The 21233-nt window shown below is 60.0% G+C and overlaps 1 protein-coding gene across 3 annotated transcripts in view; it reads left to right on the top strand.

The window, feature by feature from the left end:
• ELFN1 (extracellular leucine rich repeat and fibronectin type III domain containing 1) overlaps positions 1–21233 on the top strand; it is a 69774-nt gene that overhangs the window by 44675 nt on the left and 3866 nt on the right. The window lies entirely within an intron of this gene.

The following is a 21233-nucleotide window of genomic DNA, read 5'->3' as shown; positions in this document are numbered from 1 at the left end:
CCACTTACATCCCGTCGGCTGGAACTGAGTCATAGGCCCTGCCTATCTGCAAGGGAGGCTGGGAACCACAGTCTTTATACGTGGGTCCAGTAGTAAAGGAAGAGGAGGATAGAAACTGGTGACCAACAAGAGAGCTTGGTCACACATTCCTCTTGGACATCCTGTGGCCTCAGGACCTGTGGGGAGAAGAAGCAGGTGCAGGGCATCCTTGGCCGGCCTGGCTGGTGAATGGGGGATGGGGCTGGCGTGCGACTGGTCCGCTCCCAGAGCCTCACTGGTCTGGGCAGGAAGCTTGCCGTTACTGAAAGTTATGGAGCAAGAGGAAATCATTAGTACATTTTGAATGGAAAGGTCCCCTAGCAAGAGGGTGACTCTGTAATTTAGTGTCCAAACCAGAAACACTTTTGAGAGTAAAAAGAGGCGGTATTAATAATTACACTGAAACAGGGCAAACCAGGATGTGTGGTCACCCTACCTAGAGATAGATCATCTTGTCTGTTTCCTGTTTATGGACAGTGAAGCCCCCAGACCCTGTGTTAGTGACACATGGTCTCAGCCATGTCCTCCTTTCTCCTTCTCAGCACGGCCGTCAGCCTCTCTGAGCCTGGGCTTCTGCGGTGCTGAGGGTGGGATGTCCCAGAGGCAGGGAGCTTGCGGTTCCCCGTTTAGGCCTCTACGGAGCATCTAGGGCCAGCCCAGAGCTGTCCATGGTCCTGAGCACCTGCACAGAGTCAGGGCGCTGAATGCTGCGCCGCCCCTGCCGCTTCTCCACACCCCAGGGCCACCCTCCCCACCAACAGGGCCAGGTCTGGGTCAGGCAGCCCCGACCCCCCCTAGACCCCTCCCCCTCCTTCCTCCTTGGGAGTCTGGTCTGCACACACCCATCCGTGAAGACACCCATCGCTCAGAGATGGCTCCCTCCCCTGCGCCCCGTCAGCCCCTCTGTCCATCCTCAGCTCACGGCGTGGGCACCTGGTCCTCCCTGCACATGCCAGTCTTGTCCCCCACCTGCCCCTGCCCCTCTTTAGTGTGTTCTGAGCCCTTGCAGCCTCGGCTGTGTGTGTGTTAGGCTGGTTCTAGCACAGGTGCTACTCACCTGATACACATGGAGGAGACCTCTGGGACGTGCCCTGATCCCAGCTCATCTGTGAAATCGGGACCCCAATAATTCCAGCTCCCTGTGACTTCAGAGGTTCCCACGTGCCCGGGACTCAGTGGCCCGGATCACACCTTCTGTCCTGAAACATCCGCTCCTCTGCTCTTGGCATCTGCGTCCTCCTGCCTCTGGACACACTTTTCTCTCAGGTGTCCCTAAGTGTGGGTCCTCCTGAAGTCCCTGCCCACGCTTTCTTCTCATGCTGTGCCCTTTCCCTGCCCGGCCTCAGCCACACCGTGCGGGCAGCGCCTGGACCATCTCCCCCCCTGCCCGGTCTTCTCTGCCCAGCCCAGGCCTTGGGCATCTCCCCTCATCCTCCGTCACAGGCACCCCAAGCTCGGCATGGCTCTGACTGTACCAACTCATCATCACTCACTGCCCCTGGTCTCCCACCACCCAGTAAATCTCCAGGTGACATTGGTCTGACCTCCGAAGTACCCCCTTTCTCTCTCTCTCTCGAATCTTTTATTGGAGCGTAACAGACAGAAAAGTGCAGGAGTCACAAGTATGTTTAGCTCATTAAACTTTGATGAACCAGACACACTCGTGTCCCTGGGACCCAGATCAAGGGCATCACCAGCCCCCTGAGGCCCTCATGTCCCCTTCCAGTCACCGCCCCAAGGGTAACCACTAGCCTTCCCATAACCACACTCTGCCCATTTTGGAACTCTGTGTAAATGGTTCGCTCAACCTTGTGTGTGTGACATTTATCACATTGTTGCGTCCTCAGGGCTTGCCCGTCCTGCTGCCGTGTCATTACTGTCCCATGGTGTGGATGTACCACCGTGTGCTGTCCGGGCTCTTGTTGATGGGCACCGGCTAGTGTCCAGCTGGGGCTATTACGAATAGTGCTGCTGTGAGCATCTGAGTCTCCCTGCGCACGCGTGTGTGCGTTTCCGTCGGGTATTGTCTGTGTCTCGTGGCTTCTTCCCCTTATCTCTCCGTTTCCCTCCACGAGCCAGCCCAGAACCCCCGTCCTCCCTCCTTCAGTGACTGTTGCAGCTTCCTCTCTATTCTCTGCACACCCGCTGTTTACTGCAATAGTTCATTCTCCATCAACAGCCAGGGTGATCATTCCTCCTCTCTACTGAACCTTCAGTGGCTCCCCAGTGCCCCCGGGCTGAGATCAGAGCTCCCAGCAGGTCTGCCCCAGTGGGTTCCTTTCACCCCACCAACCCCACCTTCCAAGTTCCAGCTCTTCCGGCCTCTGTTCTTCCTCATAGGCCCTGCCCGTCTTTTCGCTGGGCTCACCTATGGCCTTTGCATAGCCAGGCTCTCTCTCAAGTCTCTGGGAACACTGGCCGGACCTGGACCCCGGGACTGATCCCCCTCCGCCAGCTCCCCGCAGCGCCATCTCACGATTACGTCTCGCTCGTGCCAGGTGGAGCTCTGTCTCCCCCGCCAGACCGGCAATTCCAAGACATCGGTCTTACTGTCCTCTGCATCCCAGCTGGCCCAGCATCGGGCACGTGGGGGGGACCTGCTCGCCATTTGTCTGTGTGAAGTGGGCGGGCAGGGTGGGAGCCACGGTCCCGTTCTCCAGGCGAGAATCAGGGGCTCAGAGACTGAGGTGCTCAGAGTCACCCGGGCCACTGGAAGAGGAGACGTGTTGGACGGCTGTTCACACCGAGTCCGTGGGGAGCTACTTCCTGGGGCCCCCGGCGGATCTGTGCCATCGTCGTGAAAGCCAGAGACATAGCAGGGCCCAGAGAACTCGTTTCAAATGGGGGTGATGGGGGTGGTGACGAGCGCTGAGACCAGGAAGGAACAGGTTCCTGGGGGGCAGGTGGCACCTGCAGGCCCGGCCTCCTCTTTCTCAGCCCTGAGACAGCATCCCGGCACGTCTCCCCCCGTGAGCTCTGTGTGGCCTGGAGCTGTCCCAGGAGACGCCTCTCCTCTCCAGCCCCACTCCCACCCCCGTTTCCCTCATCACGAGGAAGCCCAAGTTCTCTCTGGGACGCAGCCTGGGACCACCACCCACCCGCTCTGCTGGGAAGAGGAGGGTGGGACCAGCCAGGGGTCCCAAGTCTCCAGCCGGGGCCCTGGGAGTCCTCACCCACCTTTGATTTCTCAAGAGGTGTCCAGCTCCCCTCAAGGCCCGTCCAGCCTCCAGAGAGGGGCAGCGGGCCCACCCCACAACCAGTGTCAGCCCCCAGCCCGGTGCAGCAGAGAGCGCCCCGAGGCCGTGTGCTGGGGAAGGACCGGGCACCCACCTTCACCGACCCAGCCGGACCCAGTAGGGCGGGTGGGGACCAGACAGCCCCCTGCCTGGCATCATGAGCCAGGAATGTGGCCAGTGTGGATCCCGAGGTCCTTGAAGGCCCTTCCTGCTTCGGGCTTCGTGGGCCCCGAGACCACCTCTCCCTTCCTGGACTGGATCCCCTCCTCCCCTGAGCCCCCCCATCTTTGTACTTGGGCCCCCCTTCCACAGACCCGGCTGTTACGATTACTTTTTATTTGATAGCGTAAGACATCCTTACATAATTGTTGGAAGTACTGATGCCTGGACGCTGAGACTTAGCTCAGACCTCTGGCACTGAGACGGTCCAGCGGGCAGCCCGTGCTGTCCGCCTGGTCCAGGTCCCAACCTGGCCACTCACTGACGTGCGCCTCGCCCTTGGGGTGCCTCAGTTTCCTCGTCTGTCAAATGAGACCCATCATCGTGTTGCTTTGTGTTTAATAGCATTTAAATACGTGTGTCAGCACTTGTAAAATCAAACATTTGATAACAGTTATCTGGCGTGATTATAACTAATTCTCTCAGCCCTGTGGGGCTTTCTGATGAGGAAGCAGTGACACAGAGATTTAGCGGCTTGCCCAAGGCCCTCATCTGGCGAGTGGCAACTTGTCTGCAGAGCCAGCTCTCAGCCCCTCTGCTCTGGCACCCTGTTTGTGGGGGATGTGCAGGCAGAAGGGAACCAGCTACAGGGTTAATCACTTGCACGACCTCCTCCTGGACTCCCAGCCCCAGGGCTGCTGCATGGCCCTGATGTCCTGGCACGGGGTTGGGGTCGGGGTACAGAGGAGCCCCCTGGAGAAGGGCTCAGGACAACCAGGCCCTCGTCCTGGGTCTGCCGTGACCTTGCTGTGTGACCCGGGGAAAATTACTTGCCCTCTCTGGGCTTATGAGTACAAGCCCTTAGAGGGCAGAGGCCAGAGCTGGAAGGTTCTCTTGATGTGACTCCTCAGGCTCACGGGGACAGCACAGCGAGGGCGGGCACCTTGCTGGACGGTTCACCCTGTTTGCCCTGCCTCCCTGGCGGGGTTCTTGGCAGGCCTTAGGTGCTTTAAATTCTTTGTCGGCTGGGTGGGAGAGGCAGGCGCGTCAGAGCTGTCCGCTCGTGAGACGGGGATTCGGCCTCTCCCGGGAACCGTTGCAGAGAGCGTTACGCATCTGCCCAGCCTGCCAAGTTCAACGGTCACACGGTTCCTCAGCGCCTGGTGGAGGCCGGGCCTGGCTGGAGGGACCCAGGGTGGACGAGGACCTCTGCAGGGGGTCGCTAGCGTGGCTCTGTCCACCAGGGGTCGTGAAGCCTGTGATACAGAGAGGCCCCGGAAAGAAGGCAGGAAGGCTCGGGCTCCAGCCCGCCCTCCGTCCTCACCACCCCCCGAACCCACTCCTGTGGTCCTGACACCCCTCTCCTCTCTGGCCTCAGTGTTTCCATCTGTGCAGTGCGAGCCTTGCATCACACGTCCTTGAAGGCCCTTGGCCAGCAACTCCAGGGATCAAGTTTGGGGCTGGTACCTGTCATCCTCTGCTCAACGGCTGTGAAACTGACAGCCTTCTGCCCCAACCCTGGGACTGGCCGAGCTGGTCAACAGCCCGAGTGGTCTGGGCTTGGTCCTCGGGGCCTGGAAACAAAGCACAGACCAAATGGTGCCCCAGCTAGGCCAGTGGGGCCTTGAGACAGAAACCGGAGTCGGGTCCTGTGGGGGCTGTGTTTTTAAAGCTCACAAGTGATTCTGGTGGTTTTCCTGGTTTAGGAACCACTGCTCTAGTCTACTCCCCTCCAGCGTGAGTGCCTGCTCTGATGCCTGCCTCTCTTTGCACACCTCTGGTGACGGGGAGCTCAGTCTCACACGGCAGCCCATTCCTTTTCAAAACATTTTAAAATCTCTTGTAAAATATTAAGACGTCTCAAATATTGAAGAAATCTCTAATAAATATTTCACTAATTATAAAATATTTAATGCAGCCCGAGGTATGAAGAATGATACCATGGGTACCTGAAAGCTCTCCCTAACCTGCATCACTGCCTGGGTCGTAGGGAAGCCCTGGAGGGGACAGAGGGCCGCGTTCAAGTGCCCCCACCACCCCCTGCCCCGCCCGACGCCTCTGTGTGCCCCTCTCAGACCCTCTCCCCCCTTTTCCTTATAAGTTTTTAATGGTGGTTAGATGCACACAACATATAAGTTACCGTCTAAGTGTGCAGGTCAGGAGCGTTAAGCACATTGTCGTGCCGCCATCCCCACCGTCACCCCCGGGGCTCATCCTGCTCCCCTCCCCCTTAAGGTAGGTCCTTCACTAAGTTTTGTGCTGATTATTCTACTGCCTTTTTTGCTTGCACTCTGTATGAGCCCCGCGTCGTGCGCGGAGGCCCGGGTTGTGGGCGGCTGCGCATGCGCTGCTCAGAGGCTCCCATCCCTGCCGTGTAGCGCTCACCGGGCGCGTGCCACGTGCTTTAGTCAGGTCTCTCGGAGGACCCCTCGGTTCGGTCGCGCACGTCCTCGGGCCCCTCGCAGCTTCTCTGGGGTGCAGGCAGCACCCAGAATGAATTCTGGCTCACGGGCTACGTGCATCTTTGCCTTCGCGGTGCCGCCCCGGTTGCTTTCCAGCAAGGCCGGCTGGCTCAGGCTCGCATCAGCAGGCCCTGGGAGTCCTCCAGTGGTCACACGCAGTGTCCACACACAGGCTCCGCCCCTCTGCCCTACGCACGCCCTGTGGGGACGGAGCCAAACACCCCCGTTGCCTCCTGCCTTTCCTCGGACCCCCGGGTTTTGCGTGTGCCCTTCACCAGGGTCACTCGCCTTGGAACACTGATCTGTTGGCCCCACGACGGACGTGTGGTCACACACACAGGCTCTGGGGCCAAACTGCCTGGGTTTGAACCCTGCCCCACCACTGAGTAGCCGTGGAAACTCAGGCAAGGTAATAGACATCTCTGTGCCTCTTCTGTAAAACGGGTAACAGTACTGACTTCACCAGATTGGTTTAAATATATAATGTGAATAGACGTAAAGCTGTCAGAAGAGTGGCGCCCAGTAGGTGCTTTACGAGTGTGAGCTTTTTTTATCCCCTGTGAGGTCTGGAACCCGGCCCTCCGGAGCAGTGCCAGATCACCACCCCCTGTTCTACCTGATGTACCTCTATTAAGTCAGCCTGAGTTCCCTTCTCAGGCTGCTGCATTCACCTGTTGAGGCTGCTCTTGCCTCTTTCTTTTCGCTGTGAGTGACGTGGGGCCACGCTTCTCTGCTGACCTCCTTCCTGGCATGTTTTTGCCCCGTGTAATTCACTGAGGTGGATTTGACCCGTTACTCCAGCTGGAGGGAATGCTTGGATCCTGGTCCCCACCTCCAGCCTCTGTCCCCTTCCCGCAGGCTCTCAGAGTTCGTCCAAACTGCTGCTCACCTTGAGAAGCAGGTGAGGACAGAGCCACAGACCACCCAGACACCACTGGGGGTGCCCCTGGTCCTCTGAGTGACGTGGTCTGTGTCACTCTCCGTGCCCACCGCTCTGCCCCCTCGAAGGTCAGACTCTCCTCCGGGAGCCCTCTGGGATTAGGGCCTGGGGGCAGCTGCCCCTGGCACCCCAACACCCGGCGGGCAGCAGAGGCCGGGCACCACGTTCAGGGGAGATTGAGCCAGGGAATGGGGTGGTGACCTCGCGGCAGCCTGGGGTGGCGACACCACGTGCCAGAGGGAGGCCACCTTGCCTGAAATCCCGCCCACAGCCGCCCCCCGGGTCCCGGCACTGGCCAGGGGGACAAGCGGTGACCGGCGTGTGTGGCCTGCAAACGCGGAGCAGAGTCACAGACGCCCGGCAGACGGTGGCGGGGTGCGGCAGGACTCAGCTCGGCGAGGAAGGACTGTCAGGAGGGGGGCCGCCCTCGCCCCCCACTCGCGCCGATTCCAGCCTCGTCGGTCACACGGAACACTGACTGTCCTCCAGCTGCTCTGCCGCTGCCCCTGCCCGCTGTGGGGCGGGGCTTACACTCTCGTGCGACGCGTGTGCCTGTGCGTGTGCAGTACGGCGGGGGGGGCAGGTGGTACACCCATACCCGAGGGGTCAGAGCCTGGGGACACACACACGCGCACACGGTCACACTCAGGGACACACATACAACCACGGTCACAGCCACATACAGTCACACACACACACACACACACACACACGCACCCCCAGCAGGTCTCAGGCTGTAACATGCTGGCCTCCAGGCCCCCACCTGCCGGGGGCTGACCCCTCCCAGCCCTGTGCCCCCCACCCCGCCTGCGGCCCTGGGATGGGGACCCGGGGGCACCAGCGGGCTCTGGGGGACGCCTCTGTCTCACCGGGGGGCGGGGCGCCGCCCCCGCCCCTCCCCCCTCCCCCCCTGGGCCCTTTGGAGCACGTGAGAGCAGCTCTTTGGGCGGCAGCAGCACATGCCCCGCCCGGCCTCTTGCTCAGATGTCCGCGGCAGCTGCCCAAGGCCCCTGCCCAGGCAGGACTACCCCACCCCACACGGCGGCCTCCGGGACCCCTGGGTCTCAGGGACCTGGGGTGGGAGCTGCTGCAGAGGGGGCCCGCCATCCGGGGGGATCTACCAGTCACGTCTGGCCCCAGGAGGGTCCCCGAGCCCCCTCTTCTCCCGTCTCCTCCTGAGTACAGACCAGCGGGGGATGGGGGCTGAGGTCGTGTATCCCACACCTAGGGGGGAGGCCGTCAGTGCAGGCTGGCTGGGCGGGGTGGGGATGTGAGCCCGTCACGCGGAGCAGCGAGGGGTCCTCAGGGTCGGCTGGGATGCCCCCACCTCAGCGGAGTCTGCTCCGCGGGGCGTGTCCTGTGCAGCCTTATGACGCCCCTGCTCCTCTGGGGTGACTCACGCTTGTTGAGCCAGGAACTGTAGTCAGTGCTTTTCATGAGTCATTTTACAGATGAGGAGACTAAAGCCCAGAGTGGGTGAGCCACTTGCCCCGGGGCACACAGCACCAAGTCATCTAATTGAAGTCCAGGGTCAGGTGGTTAGGGCTGTGCGATCCCATCGTTTGTGTTCTTCACACACACTCTGTGACCCATAAGGACAGCGACCTTGTCCTGTCCCTGTAAGTAGACACTCAGGTAACAGTGAGTGAGTGAAAGAATGACTGTGGGAAGAAGGTCGTCGCCACAGCGTTCAGGGCTGAGATGGGGGGTGGTGTGAGACTCCAGGGCTGCCAGCCAAGGTCTCCCCACCACCTGCGTGGCTGAAGTGTGCAGCCTTGGTCTTCCTGCGGTAGCTGGAGATGATGGAGACAAGGCCTTTTATTCTGGTGGGGGGATCTCCTTAGGCTCAGGGCCAGGTAACTGGGGCTGAATCTTCCCTTTGCCTCCTTGGGACCTTCCAGCAGTGACCCAGTGACCTTCCAGCAGTCACCTCCCGGGCCGCCCAGGCCGGCTGCCCAGCCCCTGAGGGGGGCTTCTGCTCACCTGCTCTTTCCGCTTGCTGCCCCCAGCCCCTTCCCGGGCTCTGCCTGGCTGGAGGCTCCGGCCACATCCGCTAGTCCTTACTGTCACCCCCTTGGACTTGAGAGGGCCGTGGGTGGGCCTCTGTCCTGTTGGCAGGGGACGGAGATGGGGGGCTGAGAGCCCCGGGTCTGGGCTCACCCTCCCAACTCTTGACCGTCAGGAGGAAGCACCAGCCCTTTGCACGATCCTTCTTTGGGCCACAGAGCTGGAGGGCAGGGCCAGACCCAGATCCCAGGCGCCCTGGTCTCCACTTTCCGCCTCCCCAGCCCCGTGTTGTGGGGAGAGGCTCACCTCGGAGCCCCGAGTGGGAGCCCCTATCCGCCGCCCCCCCCCCCCACCACTGGGGCTTCTCGGTGACTAGCATGAAAGCAACCTCTTCCAGAACAATCCCCTTCCTGGCATTTCGGCTGTAATTAATGTTTGCTGTGTTATGAGGTGATTTTTTATGGACTGAGAGGCGGGGATTTACAGAGCTGGCCGGACGAGCAGAGGGGCAGCTGCAGGCAGCCCCCCGTCTGGGTGCAGCCCCACGTCCCCCTGGGAAAGATGCCGCCCCAACTCTCAGGCTCCCAGGCCTGGCCGCACCTTCTGACTTTGCTCAGACCACCCCCCGCCCCGGTCCCTCTGCCCCTGGACCACAGCCCTCCCCGAGCTCGGGTGCCGCGAGGACCTGACACATGCGTTCTTTGTGCAAACCGGTGAGCACATGGGGTACAGTGCCTGTTCCCACTTTCCAGAAGAGACAGAAACGCTGGGTGATGTGCTGGCTCTGAAGCTGAGATGGAGGATCTGATGGCACCACTGGGTCCCGCCTCCTGTGAAGGGAGGGGATGGGGGACACACAGGCCCGCCCCCATCACAGCCCAGCCCAGCGTGTTCACAAACATCATTGTGCTTCACTCTCCTGATGGCCCCGGGAGTGGGTGTCAATGGCTCCATTGGTCAGGAAAGTAAACTGAGTCTCAGAGAAGGTAAGAAAGTTCCACAAAACGGCCCAGCTGGTGAGCAGCAGGCCAGGGTCCCACGCGGCTCAGAGTCCGGCTCTCTCAGGCCGCTGCCCTGTGACTCAGACACTGACCGGCCTTCCCTGACCCCCCAAAACCAGACCCCCCTTTCTGAACTCCCGGCGTCCCTGCCGGCAGCATGGACAGGTCCTGCCGTGGGTTCTTGAAGATGAAAAGCTGGGCCCTCTGACAGATGGGGAGGGCAAGGCTCGGGGGATGGGGCCCACCCCTCCTGCGCTCACTGGCGCTCAGCCCTGTGTCAGTTGCTGCTGCGTAACAAACGACCCCAACCTCGGGGGCACAAGGGAGCCCGAGTTTGGCCCATGGCTTTGGGAGCAGGAGTTCGGGAAGGGCGCGGCCGCGTGGTTCACGTCAGCTCCGCGTGGCTTCAGCTGCTCGCCCTCCAGACCCCCACCCCCACCCCCGGGCCTGCAGCTTCTCCAGCACGTCTTGTTGGAAGCCGCTGGTTTTAGGTGGCCGCTCTTCCAAGAGACGGGAAATGGCTGCCAGGCTGGTTGAGGGCTGTGCCCGGGATGGACACAGCTTCACTTCTGCCAGCGCTATTGGCCAGAGCAGTGTTGGGGCCCCCCCAGCTTCCAGGGGTGCAGAGAGAGACCCTCCTCGTGGTGGAAGGGAGAGTCAGGTCTCATCACAGGCGAGATGGGAGGAGAAGTTCTGGGAAAACCATCTGCTGTAGCAGCCGCGGCCTCACCTCCAGTGTGAAGCATGGTTTCCCCTCATTTACAGAGGGCGTTCTGAGAAGGTCTGTGCCTTTTACTCATCTGGGCCTAACGTGATGTCCATCTGTCCACACACAGACGACGCGGAACGTAAACCGGAAGGCCCTGTGAGGGTGGTGGTGCAATTCTAACCTCACCCGAGGGGGCTGGGGTCTCCCTCTGAGGCCCTGGGCAGCCCTGCCCCGGGGGCAGCCCTTCCCACATTTCCCTGTTCTCATGAAGGCCAGTGCTGGATTCACCAGATGAGATGCCTGTTGTAAGCTTTCCCAGCGGAGCTTTCTCTGCTGCTTACCCTGCTCTGAGCCGACCCTGACTCGTGTAAACCTGGAAGGAGCAAAAGACAAGTCAGGGGTGACATATCACTTGATAAAATGGCCATGCACTTTACAAAGTGGTTCATGGGATGTGTTTACACGGCTGTCCAGGGCACATCTGCCGTGGAGGCCCTGAGCTTGTAGAACCAGGAGGCCTCCATCAGAAGCAATCTGTCTGGAGGAAATCATCCCAGGTAGATGTGAGAAGGGCCCCAAGCCCCAAACTGTGAAGATGGTCCAGGAAATGAAACCCCAGAGGGATCTCGCCCATGAATAGTGGATCAAAAATCCTCAATAAGACACAGACAAATTCAATTCCACAAAAATATTAGAGAGATAATCTGCCATGATTATGTAGGATTTATTGAAAGAATTCAGTGATGGCTTAATAGCAGAGAAATCTATTAATACAATACATAGTATGAGCAGCCCAGCCATAATGCCCTGTTAATAAATGACAAAAGGCATGTGATAAAATCCAGCACCACTTTCTGATTTTAAAGTAACTGCTAAAAATAGAACTAGAAAGACACTTCCTTATCACAGTAAAGAATCTGTGTCTCAATTCAACAGCCAGTGTCATTCCAAATGATGAGATTTTTAATGATTCCAATTCAAAAACTTTTATGCAAAAAAACCCAACAGTGGCCTTTATCATTGTCCAGATATTCTGGACGTAGCAATAAGACATGAAACAGAATTAAATGGGAAACAAGAAAGAATTGTAATTATTTGCAGACAATGTGATTTGAGACCTCAGAAACCCAAAAGAACCGAGTGAAAAAATAATTTAATATGAGAAGTTGGTGAAGGTTCTGGACTGCACAGAACACAGACATACACAAATCAATCATTTTTATCTGTACCAGCAACAGCTAGTCGGAAAACATAACGAAATAAACAGTCCCTAGTCACAATGGCAACCAGAAAAACCTCCATGGCATTCCTAGGAATGCATTTACAAGAAAAAATTAGGATCATTATGAAGCAGTCTGTAAAGCTTTCCTGAGAGATACCAAAGAAAACAAGAATAGTGAGATAAGCCGTGTTGGAATATTATAAAACCTGAAAGTTCTTCCAAAATTAATTTCTAGGTTCAGTGCAGTCCCATCCGCACCTTGGTGGCATGTTTTGAAGAGCTAGATAAAATCGTTCTAAAAGTTTACCTAGAAGAGTATGCAAAGGATGTCTTGCCTCCTAGATATGGAGGCTTCTTATAGAGACAGTGATTTATTTATTTATTTTTTTATTGAAGTCTAGTTGATTTACAGTGTTGTGCTAGTTTCTGCTGTACAGCAAAGTAATTCAGTTATACATATATACTTTTTCATATTCTTTTCCATTATGGCTTATCCTAGGATGTTGAATATAGTTCCCTGTGCTATACAGTAGGACCTTGTTGTTTATCCATCCTATATGTACTAGTTTGCATCTGCTAATCCCAAACTCCCAATCCCCCCCTTTCCCTTGGCAACCACAAGTGTGTTTTCTATGTCTGCAAGGCTGTTTCTGTTTCATAAAAGTTCATTTGTGTCCTATTTTAGATTCCACATATAAGTGATATCATATGGTATTTGTCTTTCTCTGATTTACTTCACTTAGTATGATAATCTCTAGGTCCATCCATGTTGCTGCAAATGGCATTATTTCATTCTTTTTATGGCTGAGTAATATTCCATTGTATACATGTACCACATTTTCTTTATCCATTCATCTGTCGATAGGCATTTAGGTTGCTTCCATGTCTTGGCTATTGTCAGTGGTGCTGCTATGAATATAGGGGTGAGTGTATCTTTTCGAATTCAAGTTTTCGTCTTTTCTGGATATATGCCCAGGAGTGGGATTGCTGGATCATATGGTAGCTTTATTTTTAGTTTTTTAAGGGACCTCCATACTGTTCTCCATAGTGGCTGCACCAACTTACATTCCCACCCACAGTGTAGGAGGGTTCCCTTTTCTCCACACTCTCCAGCGTTGGTTATTTGTAGACCTTTTAATGACGGGCATTGTGGCCGGGGCTGCTTCGGTGTGTCCGGGGTGGGGGGTGGTCAGTGGAACAGAATAGTCCCCAGACAGAGGCCTCCTTAGAGGGTGACCATGGAACAATTTATCACCCAAATGGGAATAATTTTCAAGTGAAAGGGGATCTATTAATAATTACTCTGGGACAAGAGGCATAAATAGAGAGCATCCCAGGAAAATCATGACATATGGCTGTCCTCCTTTACGGGTGATTGTGGATTGAATATTTTCACAAATTCAGTCAGCATACATTTCCTACTCTGTGCCTGGAAGGGCAAACAGGACCCAGGCCTGCTGGCCAAGGGCTTTCTGCCTGGGATCTGACTCTGGTGGGGAGAGACAGGGCGTCTGGTCTTTGCAGTATGGGGTCACGGTGGGGCCAGCACGGGCAGCTTTGGGATTACCGAGGGGAGTCCCCAGCCCCAACCTGGAGTCTGGCAGGGGGTGGTTGGGGTGATGGGCGGGGTTAGGGTTCCAGGCGGAGGAAACAGCGTCTCAGAGAAAATGTAAGAAGCGCAAGTTAATCTTTGCCTTGTAGGACAAGGGGCGTAACGGTGAGGGCCAGGCAGGGACCATCGCCAGGGCCTGGGTGGCCCGCTGGAGACGTGGGCTCATGGAGGGAACTGGGGAGCCATGCGGGGGGGCAGGGGGGACGAGGGGGACAGGCTTGACCCGCTGTGCCCTGTGGAAAGCACACTCCCACCGGGGTGCGGGACGGAGTATCCCAAGTCAGGTGCAGGGAGTGGATTCTTCAGTAGAAGATGTCAGGACGATTGGGTGCCTGTTCCAGGGGGTTTGGGGGGGATCAATTTTTATCTTTCTTGACACCCGAGAAATTCTTTCCATGTGGATTGCAAGTTAAATGTAAGGATTCAAATGTAAAGATGCTCGTAGATAGAGGCAGACGTCTGGTCTCAGGACAGCTCGGCATCCCCCAGCTGCAAAGCCGTGGAAGCCGTGCCGTGTGTGTGTGTGTGTGTGATTTGTATGTGACGACACACAAACTAACACGAGTCCGTGGCCCAGGCCTGGCCGTGGTGCTGGCCTCCCCTCCGGAAGCTGCAGGAGAGGGTGTGAGATGAGGCCACGCCGTGCATAGTTTTGTTCTTACAGCTTAGCTGGACCCGGCAAGGCTTGTTGATCCCGGGAACACGGGGGCCCGGAGGCAGCGGCCTCTGACAGGTTTCGTGGGGCGAGTGCTTGGCATGTGAGGGGTGGGTGGTGGAGGGGAGCCTCCCGGAAGGGCAGGGCCTCTTGGGACCTGGTGGCACCAGCCGTGGACTCAGGGACAACGCGCACGCCGACGCCTGGCTGCGCGGGGGGGCCCTGGGCGTGGGAAGGCGCCGCCGGGTGGTCAGGACCGCCGGTGCGATGACAGCTCCCCCGTTCCCCGCGTGGAAACGCCCCGTTGCTGAGGGCGCCGTGCCGAGCTGCCCCCTGGCCACAGGGCACCGTGTGCCGCGCGTGGTGGCAGCGCGGCCAGCCCGGGCGCCGCCCACGTGTCCTGAGCACTACGTCGCGGAGACGTCTCAGGCTGACTTTGCTTGGTGTTTTATTTCCCTTATTAATTTAGCGTCTGAGGGCTAATTGCTCATTTATAACCTCCACTCCAAAACCGTGCTCCAAATCTTTAATACAATTAATCGTGGCCAGGAAGGATGCTTTGATTAAATAACCATAGCAACGGGACGTGATGCAGGGCCCGCGTGTGCGGAGGCCTGACCCCGTGACGGGGGCGGGAAACGGTCACCGGGCCCTGTGAGTGTCTGGGGAGGTGGAGGACAGAGAGCGACCCGTGCCTCGGTGTCCCCTAAGGTCCCTTCCAGCGCCCTACGCCGCCGCCCTGCCCTCCTGCCAGGCTGGGATCAGAGCTCAGGGTGGGGACGGGATCCCCGAGCTCGGGGTGGTCAGAAAGGGCTCTTGGGTGTCGGCGTTCTGCCAGGAGGAGCAGAACCGGCAAATCTCTGCCTTCGGTCTCAAACCGGCCCTAAAACAAGTGCAGAGGCTCAGGTCAGACTAAAGATAGAACATCCTAGCAGCGGGGGCTCTGAGGGTGTGATGGGGAACAGCGCCAGGCGTCCCCTGGACACCTCAGTGCTTGCCTGGCGTCGGGGACGTGCGTCCACAGCGCGGGGTGGACCCATGTTCCTCGAGAGGGTCTCTCGTCATCCCTCCTCCCCGGAGGCCAGCCAGCCACCCTCACCCCCGTGTCCCTGCGAGCGCCCGAGCAGGAAGCCGCTGCAAAGTGATTTCTCTCTCCAACGATGCTGTACATCATGTTTTTTAATTTAAAAAGATGCCCAGTGGAAGCATAGCAGACCATTAAATGTTTGGGTCCCTAATTAACTCCAGAGCAGCCTGGAGCCTCGGGCCTGCGGGGAGGAGGGATGGAGCGGGTGGCATCTTCCCAGGAGACAGACCCCAGCCCCACCCGCCAGAGCCCTTCCTGCCGCCTCTGCTGGATCAGGCGCCCCCGCCCCCTCCCGGGGCCTTTTTAACAAGCTGAGGCTGTGGTCCTCTGACCTCACTTTGGGAAAATCGTGTTTCTGGCCGTGCAAATGCCTTTCCCTCTCTGGGCCTCTGTTTCCGCAGCCGGCTTGTTGGGTAACACTGATACGTGCCTCCCCAGACATGGGAGAAGCGGGTCGGTATACAGTAAGCGCTCAATACATGGGGGATCCTGGAGGAAGTAAGAGGTCACCTCTGTTTGCACACTTGCTGCTCGTCACAGCCTCTGGACGGGCAGGGTGAGGGCCCTGAGGCCCCGTGGGGTCCCGTGGACTCCTCCCCTGTCAGCTGGCAGGGGTGTCAGGCACTCAGCGCCTTTCTGGGCCCCGTCCTTCCACCTTTGCCGACACCGTCCGCATCCTTGCGGGCTGGGGGGCCGGGGTGCAGGGGATGGTCCCTCCACCTCAAGCCTCCCAGAGGACAAGGCTGGGGCCAGCTGAGGTCGGGGCTTTGCCACACCCGACCCCGTGGCCGAGCCCTGAGGATCCAGCCCCGCTGAGTCAGCACTGCTGGACCACCTGCCATGCGAGCCCGTGCCAGCCTCCTTGGACACACAGGGAGGGAGCGGGCAGCGCGGCAGGTTCTAGGTGGGTGCTGAGCCCGGGACGGCCCCCATGGGGCCCCCGTATGCCCCCCGGAGTGGGCGGCTTGCTGAAGTAAAACCCACAGAGTGCGTCCAGCGGCCTGCTGCCCACCCCCCCCGACTGCCTAGAATCCCTCCCCCATCCACGAGGCCAGGGGCAGCTGCAGCAGGATACAAGGGTTTACAGAGCACCCCGTGCCAGGCAACACGCTAGAAGCCTCCATAATCTGGTCATGTCAGCCTCACTGTAACCCTTGGGGGACCTACCATCTGACAGGGGAGGAAACGGGCTCAGAGAGGGTGAGTGAGTGGCCCAAGGCCACACAGCCAGAGCACGGCTGAGCCAGCATTCTCGTCCTGGCCCAGGAACCTGGAGCCCGAGATGGTTCTGTGCCCCTTCCAGGTGGGCAGCCCGTCCCCACACCTGGTCTGGTTGGCCGGGGTCATCCGCCGGCCGCGTGGCCTGGCCTGCCTGAGGTGCCCATCATGACCCGTGGGCCCTGCAGCAGAGCCAGGCTGTAGAGTCAGGCAAACGTTAGCAGTGAACACGATCTGTTGGCAAAACGTTGGAACGGCAAAAAGTTATCCATCTATAACTTTCCACCAATCTCCCCGCCTCCCCCGTGGCCCTGGCCCTCGGCCTGAGCGTCCCTCTGGAGGCGGAAAGTCCTCTCCATCAGCAAAATCCTCAGAGCCGCCCCGGCCTCTTGTCTGGGCTCGGCGATCGGGGAGAGGAACAGTCTTTGTAGACGGATGTGCTCCTTTCCCACACGGCCGTGGTGATTATGCACATCTGGTCGTAAGGAGTTTAAAAGCCTGGAACCACCATATTTCTTCATTTCATTATCGGCGACCTGGGCTCTGGAGTTGATGTGACAGAACGAACTCGGTGCCAGCCTCACACATGCTGTCCCCGTCGTACGTCCTCTCGGTGACAGAGGTGGCTGTTGAGACAGCGGCTGAGTGGCCCCGGTGGGCTTCCCACCTGCCTAGTCTTGGGACCTTGCAGGTCCCTTCACTCGCAGGGCCTCAGGCTTCTCACCTGGGCCCGGAGGGCGCGGTGGGCGTCCCTGTCCCCTCACCTTGTAGGACTGCGGTGAGGGTACGGATGCGATGGCTCTGGAAGTGACTTGTTGTGCTCGGGGCTCCATCCACCTGGGTGAGGGGCGCAGGGGGCACAGAGCCCCTGGGCGTGCGTTCAGGTGGGTGTTGGGCAGAGGGAGGACATCAGACACACATTTCTGGTCCTATCGGGTATGTTGGGATTTGCAGACCAGAGGCAACCCGGGCAGCCTGAGGCCCTCCAGATGGCAGTGGCAGCTCCCGCTGGCCCGACAAAATGCAAAGGAAGCTGATGTTTGTGAGAAAGCACCGGCCCTCGGGATGGAGGCACTTCTACCCTGTTTTTGCAGATGAGAAAACGGAGCAGACGTTCCCTGCTGAGCTGTGGGCCAGGCACTGGTCCGGGCCTGGGATATCACAGCAGACAACAGGACACGGCTCCTGCTCTGGAGTTTCCATACCAGCGGGGAGAGGATCTTTATTCCAGAAGTGAAGAAAAAAATAAACAAGGAAAACATCGGGGAGATCAGTGCTGGGCAGAGACGGGAAATGGGTGATGGGGCCGGGAGCACTAGTCCAGATGGGGAGGCCGCTGGCTCCGGGATCTGCGGGAGAGGAAGGGGCCTCTTCTGATCGGACAGCAGGAGGAAGAGCTCTCCAGGCGGGAACAGGGGTGCTGGGGCCCGGTGGCTGCAGGGAAGGGGGTGGGTGCAGGCAGGTGGGGTGAGAACGGGCAGCGGCGGCCGGTGGGGCAGGACCTCGCAGGTCCCTGTGGGGATCCTGGGTTTTGCTCCCCGTGTGGAAGGAAAGGATGGCTGTCATCAGGGCTGTGGGCGGGACCGCGGGATCCCGTGAGGGCTCTCCAGGTCCCTCTGGCTGTGCGGGCGAGTGGATCGTGGGTGCCCCAAGGTGGGAGCGATGGGCTTTGTCCCACGAGGGATGGGGATGGCTTGGGCCAGGGTGGCCACGGCGGGCGTGGCGAGAGGTGAAGGTCCCGGTTTGGAGGTGGAGTGGACACTATTGCTGCGGGAGTGGATTTGGGGTGGGGGCAGAGGGGACTCGAGACGACTCGCCAGTGTTTGGTTTGAGGAACGTGGTGGCGGAGGAGGCTTGCGCACTTCGAGGGGGAAGCGGCTGCGTCTGTGGGTCTGGGGTCCAGGGCGTCAAGGCTGGCGAGATGGGCGGGCGGGGTGGGGCGGGGCAGGCGCGTGGAGAGAGCACTGCAGCCAAGGGAGGGGTGACAGCACCGCGGGGAAGGGAGGGCAGAGCCCGGCCACAGAGACAGTGAGAGGTCAGGGCGAGGGAGGGGGCCAGCAGAGGGGCCAGCAGCTAGCGGAGGAACCCAGGGCGGGAGAGCGTGGGGCTCAGAGACCCAGAGTGAGAAGTGCTCCAGGAAGGGGCGGCCGGTTACCTGGGCCAAGTGCCGCCGAGAGGCTGCGAAAGGTACAAATAGGAGTGTTCCCTTTGGAGCGGGCAGGACAGAGGTCACTAGCGACCTCGATGGGAGGCGGCTGGGGCTGTGGGGGATGGGTGCTGCCCTGGAGGCGCGGGGAGGGGGTGATGGAACCACGGCATCGCGGAGGGGAAGGGAGAGGGGCGTGGCCTGAGGGTGCTCAGGTCATGCTGTTGTCTTTATGGAAGGTTCTAGACCTGTGTGTTCAATACCACTCGCTCCACTGCTTGTGCCCAGTAGCCGCCCTGTTGGACAGCACACACGTAGACCATGTGCACCATCGCGGAGTCCGCGGGTGCTGTTTGTGGGCGGGGGCGGGCAGCACACGTCGGCGGTGCCGAGGGCCGCAGGGGTGCGGGGACATGGGGACCCCTGAAGGTGGCCTCCGCCCCTGCATCTCTCTGAAGCGTGGGGCCCGGGGACCAGCGAGGGCAGGATGAGGGACCAGGACCCTGAGTCTGGGGTGCTGGCAGGTTGGGGGACAGGTCTCTGCGCCCGGCCCCCAGCGCATGCGCTCTGCAGGCGTCCTGGAAACAGCTGTGCGGCGAGAGGCTTGCTGTGCGCGGGGGGGCAGGCGTGTGGGGGCGAACGAGGGATGGACGGGGCGGGAGCGGGATGAGCGTCGTGAGCCCAAGAGGAAGGGCGGCCCCCGCGACTCAGCCAGTTCCCCCGGCAGCCGCTTCCCCAGGACCCCAGTCCTCACGGGGCTCTCAGACGCCGGGGGCGGGATCCCGGCCCCCCAGCGGGGCGTCCCTGCAGACCAGCACGCGGTGGCCTGAGGGGCCTCCTCCACAGGAGGACGGGCTGACTCACTGTGTGACCTTGGGTGAGGCCCTCTGGGCCTCAGTTTCCCCTGTGTGGTGTGAGGTGTGCAACAGGACTCGGGGGTCCCTGCCAGGCTGAGGTCGGGGGGCTCCAGCAGGGGCGGAGGCCACGCTGGCCGGGGGACAGCCGCCAGGGTGACACCCACACTCCTACCAATGCTCCCGCCTGCGGCCGGGCGGGTAGGGAGGGCTGTGTCCCCGCGGGCCTGGCTCCCGCTCGGCCCGGGCTCCAGGGCCAGGTGTGAGGCACAGAGCTGAGGGTGGGACGCCGGGTCGGCCAAGCAGGAGCCCCGGGCGGGGACCTGCCCGCTTCTCAGGGCCAGGATCGGGCCGGCCCGATGGAGGAGGCCCCCGGATGGGGGTGTGGGGAGAGGCAAGGCTGGTCTCCAGAGGCACCTGCCGCTCACAGGTGCCAGCCCCCAGCGCGGCTCCTAGACTGTCACGCCGGGAGGAGGGCCGTGGTGCCAGCGGGGCGGGCGGTGGGCAGGAGGCGCGGCAGGCCTGGCTGGACCGCAGGGGCCCGCACACCCTCAAGCGCTCGGGCGGAGCCGCGTCCACCTGAAGGCACACGGGTCCACGCACACGGGCTGACGTGGGTCCCAGCAAGCATGGAACATCCTCCGCCCTGTGCGTGCGTGCACATGTGCGCGTGGCCCTCCAGCCACCCTGAGCCCCTGGGCCAGCCCAGCAGCGGCTCTGTGGCCACCTGGTGCCCAGGTGCCCTGGGCGTGGGGCAACGAGAGGCTGGGCCGGCCCTGGGGCCCGTCTCCCCCAACCCACGCCTGCCTGTGATAAGGGTTCTTTGGGCCCTGTGATCCTCCTTAACTTGACTTTGAGTTATTTTGAGCAAGAGATTAAAGGTGATTATGATCAGCCTTGCCCAGGCGCCGCCCTGCCCTGATGGGCTTGCTGCTCCGTCAGTCAGGAGGCCTGGAGGCCGGAGCCAGACTCTTGATTGGCGCCTCGCCCCGCCAGCCATCCCCACCGCCAAACTCCGCCTGGACGCACTTGCAGCCTGCCCGGCTGCCCGCTCTTGGCCTCTGGGGCGCCTGGGGGACCTAAGTCCCAGCACCTGGACGGATGGGGCAGGTGCCCAGTGGGGAGGAAAGGGCCTGCACAGGCCAGCAGGTGCTGGGAGGTGGTGATGGCGATGAACTCCAAGTACACCCCCTTGGGATTGTAGATTTCACGTCACAAGATGGGCCACGCAGGGACACCAGCATCCCCCTGCAAGGCTTCCTCCTGAGGCGAGGGAGACCCAGGCAAGCCCCAGGCTGCTCCCTCCGCCGGCCCTGCCCCCCCCCCCAGCCATTTCCCTTTGGGCCCAGAGAGGCCCTGTGCTTTGCTGGGTGTCACACAGCGACTCTGGGCCCAGCCCTGGGTGGGCTCCGCTGTGGCCCACAGGACCTCTCCCAGCCCCCAGCCCCTTCTGAGCTCTCCCCTCCCTTTAACTCAGAAAGACTCTGCCCCAGGAGCCAGATCAAAACTGTTCTTCATGAAGTTTCCAAAGGGGGGGAAAAATCCATTTCACATCATTATTTTTTTCTCCGAATTTAAACCACCTCAGTGCAGACCAGTTGCAAACGTCAATATCAGTGAAATACACTCAGCTGGCTGCCTGCCAGGCCACAGAGCAGTTACAGAGGCCGCTGTAAATCCAAAGAGTAACAAGCGCACACACACCCATTTGTCTGTCCTGCGGGAGAAATACGAGGGGCAGCGGGGTGAGTCCCGCACACTGGCCGGGGGCGGGGCGGGGCGGAGGGGGCGGGGCGGAGGGGCGCGTCCAGGAGCCGCGGAAGCCAGCGGCGCGTCAGCCGCACCGCCCCACAGGCACCGGCTTCAGCCCGGAGGGCTGCCCTGTA

This window comes from Balaenoptera musculus, chromosome 15 (assembly GCF_009873245.2).
Source record: "Balaenoptera musculus isolate JJ_BM4_2016_0621 chromosome 15, mBalMus1.pri.v3, whole genome shotgun sequence".
In the NCBI taxonomy this organism is placed as follows: Eukaryota; Metazoa; Chordata; class Mammalia; order Artiodactyla; family Balaenopteridae; genus Balaenoptera; species Balaenoptera musculus.
Note: the sequence above shows the minus strand (reverse complement) of the source record. Positions and strands in the feature narration are given on the sequence as shown.